Source organism: Trachemys scripta, chromosome 6 (genome assembly GCF_013100865.1).
Source record: "Trachemys scripta elegans isolate TJP31775 chromosome 6, CAS_Tse_1.0, whole genome shotgun sequence".
Lineage (NCBI taxonomy): Eukaryota > Metazoa > Chordata > Testudines > Emydidae > Trachemys > Trachemys scripta.
In genome coordinates, this window is record NC_048303.1 from 92,640,393 (window position 1) to 92,647,055 (window position 6,663).

Consider the following 6,663-nt stretch of genomic DNA (forward strand, 5'->3'; position numbering starts at 1 on the left):
GGTCATCTAGTCCAGTCCCCTGCACTCAAGGCAGGACCAAGTATTGTCTGGACCAGGGGTCAGCAACCTATGGCACGCGTGCCAAAGGCAGCACATGAGATGATTTTGAGTGGCACTCACACTGCCCAGGTCCTGGTCACTGGTCCTGGGGTCTCTGCTGCCACCCGGGGTCCCGTCCGCCAGTTCCGCTCAGCCCGCTGCCAGCCCCGGGGTCTCTGTTGCCATCCTGGGGTTCCAGCCGCTGGCCCGGGGCTCTGCAGCCGCCCCCAGCTGTGGCCCACTGGCCCCAGCCTGGGGCAGTGAGGGGTGTAGACAGGGGCAAGAGAGGGTGCAGCTCAGTACCCCCACCTTAAAAATTGTTCCAGTGTCACTGTACTGGGATATTTTTAAGTCCTGATTTGCTGCTTATATCATTATCACATCACATGGAACAGCACATTGCGTTTGACATTGTGCATGCCGTCTGTCGCAATTTTTTTTTCCACTGTAAGTTGAGGGGTACATTTGACAAAATGTCAGCTCCTAAGAGAGCAAAGTTAGATGTCCATTCATATCAGCCTTCTTAGACAGATACATCTGGACTTATTCAAAAGAAAGACCGTGCTGTTTGTGCTTTCTGTTGTGAAAGTGTTGTTTGTCGCATATCAAGTGTTCGACGATATTTTCAAACGAAACACGAGAAAAACCTTTATTGACGAAACAGACAAGACTCAATCGATGAAAAATGCAGTAGCAGGATATGAGAAGCAAAGCCATGTTTTTAAATGCTTACGTGTAAGTAAGTGTAAGTAAAAATCAAGCCACGGAAGGAAGTTTCAAGATTGCACAGTGCATTGCAAAAAAACTGAAAGCCATTTACAGATGGGGAATATATAAAAAGTTTTTCTCAGCAGTTTGGAGGTTTTGTTCAATGATTTCACAAATAAAGAGGCGTATCTAGAATAAAAGAACTGCCTGTCTCTGCCAGAACAGTTGAGAGACGCATGGCAGAAAACGTTAACGAAAAGACATAGCAGTGTTTACCATTGCAGTTGATGAGAGTGTGGATATAAACAACGTTCCATATTTGGCAGTCGTGCTTCCAATGAAATCCAAGAGGAACTCTGTTGCCTAAAACCCCTGCATGGCACAACAAAGGGGGAAGATATAGTGGAAACTTTTGTAAACCATTTTGAAGAATGAGGAGTTGACATCAGAAAAATATTGTGTGTGACAACAGATGGTGCTCCTGCCATGGTCGGAAAACAGAAGGGATTTGTAAAGTTACTTGAAGATCAAATTGGCTGCCCAACAGTCAAATTTCACTGTATCATCCATCAAGAAAATCTGTGCGCTAAAATTTCTAATTCAGAGCTTAATAACGTGATGAATGCAGTGGTGCAAATTGTGAATGTTCTTGTTGCTCGATCTGCTTTGACTCTCAGACAGTTTCAAGCACTGCTAGAAGAGATGGACAGAGCTTATAATGACATTCCACTTCACAGCAAAATTCGGTGACTAAGTTGTGACAAGGTTTTGGTGCGCTTTGTAAACTGTTTTGATGCAATCAAGGCCTTTTTGTCAGAAAAAGGACAAAACTACCCCGAACTGGATGACGACAAATGGCTGTGTAAGCTCATGTTTCTAACTGACATCACCGCTCACCTAAACGAGCTCAACCTCCATCTCCAAGGTGCAGGGCAAATGGTTCTGGATCTTTATGAAACCTGAAAGGCAGTTGTTGTAAAACTAGCAGTTTTTTCTTGGAATATTCGAACTTCGACTTTCCGCTACTTCCAACACATAAAAGAGCTATTGACACGTTGTACTGTCAGTGTCGATGAGATTGGAACGTACATGCAAGAACTGGAATCAGAATTTTCTGACAGATTTCACGTATTCCAGCGATTTGGCCCAATGCTTTCTTTTCTAGTTAAACCTGAAAAGTTCAACAAAAGCGACTTGGATTTGTTTGTATTTCCGTGGATGCGTGTTAAAGATTTCAAAATGCAGCTCATTCAGTTAAAAAGCTCAGAATTGTGTGCAAAGTTTGGAGATCTGCGGAGTGCACTTAAAGCTACCGAGAGAGATCATGGGGCCTCTATTCTGACCTGCTGGATGTCCCTGCCAGTGAAATTTAACTGTTTGAAGAAAATTGCATCTGCAATGCTTTCAGCATTTGGATCCACATTCCTGTATTTTCACACATGAAATCTGTCCTCTGTCCCTTAAAGTATCCAAATACATGCCAGACATTGGAAAACTCAGCAAGGAAAAGCAAGGGCAAGGATCACATTAAACTGATATATCATATATATATATATATATATATATATATACTATTATAGAGAGACACATTCTAAAAACATTAAAATGTATTACTAGCACGCGAAACCTTAAATTAGAGTGAATGAATGAAGACTTGGCACACCACTTCTGAAAGGTTGCCGACCCCTGGTCTAGACCATGCCTGACAGGTGTTTGTCTAACCTGCTCTTAAAAATCTCCAATGATGGAGATTCCACAACCTCCCTAAGCAATTTATTCCAGTGCTTAACCACCCGGACAGTTAGGAAGTTTTTCCTGATGTTCAACCTAAACCTCCCTTGCTGCAATTTAAGCCCATTGCTTCTTGTCCTATCCTCAGAGGTTAAAAAGAATGATTTTTCTCCCTCCTCCTTTTACATACTTGAAAATTGTTATGTTCCCCCTCAGTCTTCTCTTTTCCAGACTAAACAACCCCAATTTTTTTCAATCTTCCCTCATAGGCCATGTTTTCTAGACCTTTAATCATTTCTGTTGCTCTTCTCTGGACTCTCTCCAATTTGTCAACATCCTTCCTGAAATGTGGCGTACAGAACTGGACACAATATCCAGTTGAAGCCTAATCAGTGCAGAGTAGAGCAGAAGAATTACTTCTCATGTCTTGCTTACAACACTCCTCCTAATATATCCCAGAATGACGTTCATTTTTTTGCAACAGCGTTTCACTGTTGGCTCATGTTTAGCTTGTGGTCCACTATGATCCCTTTTCTCAGTACTCCTTCCTAGGCAATCAGACCCAGAACTGAAATATAGATCGTATTAATAGTATGCATTATTCGCACCATAAATTAGCATACATTAAGCACAAATATTATAACAGTGATATGGCCTAAAAAGGCCTATACCATAACCCTGTTCACTTATGCTAGGTATTTGGCACAAGCAAATAGGAAACCTGTCAAAATGAAGATACATTCATTCTGTGTCTTAGTACAAGCTTCACGGATCAGTACCTGGACTGCCAGTATCTAAAACAAAGATAAGGAAGGAACAGAACAACAAGTTAGGAAACTGGAACAAATTGCTGGGCACACATTAGTGATGTGTGAAGACATGTGTAACTTGTAAAATCATAAATAATACCAGCTGAAACTTGTAACTCGGGGAGCACACATTCTGCGTTAGATGTATGTAACATTGCTCCACGGGACTACTGTTCAGAGACCGGTATCATATAAAACCTTTTTCCTGTACCATATTAATAAACCTAACCTGATTGGTTATTTGGTCTAAAGTATATTTCATTATGAAATAATGAACCAAAGTCTAGTCAAGCAAATGACTATACAATTTATCAACACCCTGAAGGCCATTTCTCCATGGGGTTCTCCAATGATAGACCTGTTGTTCAGCAACATTGCAAACAAGTGCCCCCAGTTCTGTTCCAAAGAAGGAAGAAGTCCCAGCTATCAGATACTTTTCTCCTCTCCTGGTCAAAAGGCCTATTATCCACCTTCCCTCTGGTTCCAGTGATCCTCAGAGTCACCACAAAGATCACACATTATGTAGCCAGAGTTTTCCTCATAATTCTCTCTTGGGCAAGACAATTATGGTTCACAGAGCTGCTACACCTAGTACAAGACCTCCACATCCAGGATATTCAAGAGTGGGACTTTGTTCAGAATCAAGGTCAGATTTTTCACCCCCTCCCAAAGTCCCTGCACTTCACAGCATACTTCAACTGGCTGAGCCACACAAACAGGATTCGTTCTACAGTGGTACAAGACCTCTCAGCTAAAACAGAAAACCATTCAGAGTCCTTCACAGGAAGAAGTGGAAACAATTCTGCATATAGCCCTCCCAGGAAGGTGCGACTCTTTCAAAAAGATCCTGTTTGTAAATTCCTATGTTTTCCAACTAAAAACAAACAAGACTCAACACCACTTCAATCAGAGTCCACTTAGCTGCAAACTTCACCGGCCACCCTCCAATCCAGTCTTCCATCACCTCATAGTGACGAAGTGCTTTAAAGCCCTGAGCCATGCCTTTCCACCAACCAGAGAACTACCTCCACCCTGGCACCAAACTATTGTCTTAACCATTCTTATAAAACCCCAATTTGAGCTATGAATGACTATTCACTTTACCATCTCTCCATAAAGATTCCTTTCCTAGTGGCCATCACCTCAGCTGGGAGGGTTAACAAGATTCAAACCTTAAGGCAGAGCCACAGTATACAGGATTCCATAGGGATAAAAAGATGTTGAGGTCTCACCCCAAATTCTTATCTAAAAAGCTTTCCAAATTTCACATGAATCAGTCAGTCAGTCACCCATTCAAACCATTGGGAAGCTAGATTATACACATTAAATGTAAAGACAGCCCTTGTTTGCTATCTCTCTCTTATTTGTAGCACACGGACAATTCTAGGGGTCAATGTGTTTTGAGAGATTCTACATAAGAATGGCCATACTGGGTCAGACCAATTGTACAAGTGAATTAGGCAGCAGACCCATACTTATTACAAAACACTAGGGCCTTTCTTTCCCCTCTCACCGGTATCAGGGTTCATTCTACTAAATCTAAAGCGGCTTGTTACCCCAAATTTGAATGGTGCATGTACCCCAGATTTTGATCAAGTCAATTGCAACCATATTATGTGCATTCAGCCACCATGAATTAATAAAAATAGACCACCACCTACTTAAGGGTTAATTTGAACAAGCAGAGTTTCTGGAGGCAAAGTCAAATACATTTGCAGGCTTACAGTCTCTGCTAATCAGAATGGGAGGAGGGGAGAGAAAAAGTCAACAATTGAGACAAAAGCAAATAAGTGGATGAGAACCTTGGAGTTTGGGTGCCTTTGATGTAAAAGTTTATTATGACTAAGATTGTTAGGAATGTTTGTTGATAAATAATTTATTGACTTTAGAAGCTGTGATGACCTAGTAGGGGTCACAATGATCTATGTGTTTTGTAAAACTTAGCTATAGAAGGATTACATAATAGACTGTACTTTGGAGCAGTCACCTGAAGTTATCCTGAGAGGGTTTTTTCCCCCAACACCTTACTCCCTGGCAGGGAAGCAACCAGCCATTGCTGAACTGCTGCAATTTACTCAATACCGTCCGATTTTAGGTAAATATTTGGGATGTTCTAAACCTATTGTTTTGTGTCTATGTGTGCTTAAATCTAATAAATTGTAGTTTTAGATAAGAGTACGCTTACTTGTATTAATCTTTCATCAGCTAGAGCTCTGTGTTCCCATTGATTTATTCCTGACCCTGCCTGGAGTGAAACAGTTAAGTTACCACTGCTGTGGGTTCTGAAAACTCTGGGTAACATATGCTGCTTACCTTAGGACTGTTTCTCTTCAAGAGATTCGCTGAGTGGCTACCTGTAGCTTTATCCACATATCAAAATATTACTCGTGGGACCTGGCATCCAGACCAGACACCAACTTCACAAGAATGTTTCTGCATTTTATTTAGCCAGAACTCTTAAGACTTTCCTCCTATTTGGTCTGGGAATTGCTTATTATGAATGGGATCCAGACATACAAAAATTGAAGAAAAACAAGGCCCTTACCTTAAAGCAGTGTTTCTCAACCTGGCGACCCCCTTTAGACTTACAAAAAAAAAAAAAAAAAAAAAAAAAAAAGTGACCTTCCCCTACTAAGACTTGAAAAAATTGCAAACCCCTACCTTAAATATCATTAAGTAAATTATGACTAATACTCAGGGCCAGTGTTGGGGGATGGCAACCAGGGCCCCATGACACAGGAGGCCTCACAAAGCTAAATTATATGCTTCAGTCCCAGGCAATGGGGCTTGGGCTTCAGCTGTGGGCAGCGAGGGGCTGAAGCATGTAATTTAGCTTCCCGGGGTCCCCTGTGGCGTGTGGCCCCTGGCAGTTGCCCTGCTTGCCACCCCATAACACTGGCTCTACACTTGCGACTGCCTCCAAAACCTGTTCCACAATGCCCTGGGGGTCATGACCCCATGCATGCCAATCCAATGACCCACTCTCTTTCCCCACTACTTCAGAGTCCTCCTATACAAATAGGATTCTGGATTAACAAGCAAACAGAGTGGTAATTGGAGGTGCACTCCTCCTGTAGTCCCTCTGGTAAGAGGGCATGAAGACATGCAGAGCACACGTGCCCCCAACACTGCTGGCCAAAAGATTTCAGACTTGTAGATTTCCACAAGTAGGACCTCTAAGGACAAAGCATTTCAAAGAACTAGGTTTCAGAGTAACAGCCGTGTTAGTCTGTATCCGCAAAAAGAAGAACAGGAGTACTTGTGGCACCTTAGAGACTAACAAATTTATTAGAGCATAAGCTTTCGTGGACTAAGCTTATGCTCTAATAAATTTGTTAGTCTCTAAGGTGCCACAAGTACTCCTGTTCTTCTTTTT

The 6,663-nt window shown here is 42.0% G+C and overlaps 1 protein-coding gene across 3 annotated transcripts in view; it reads right to left on the reverse strand.

Moving 5' to 3' along the window:
- CEMIP2 (cell migration inducing hyaluronidase 2) overlaps window positions 1-6,663 on the reverse strand; it is an 84,442-nt gene that overhangs the window by 59,824 nt on the left and 17,955 nt on the right. Inside the window, exon 1 of one of the 3 annotated variants that reach the window (XM_034773220.1) lies at window positions 5,833-5,853. The exons of the other annotated variants lie outside the window; for them this stretch is intronic. The gene's annotated coding sequence lies outside the window, so the exon portion shown is untranslated. Of the gene's footprint in view, window positions 1-5,832; window positions 5,854-6,663 lie in introns of those variants that run through there. 3 annotated transcript variants of the gene reach the window in all.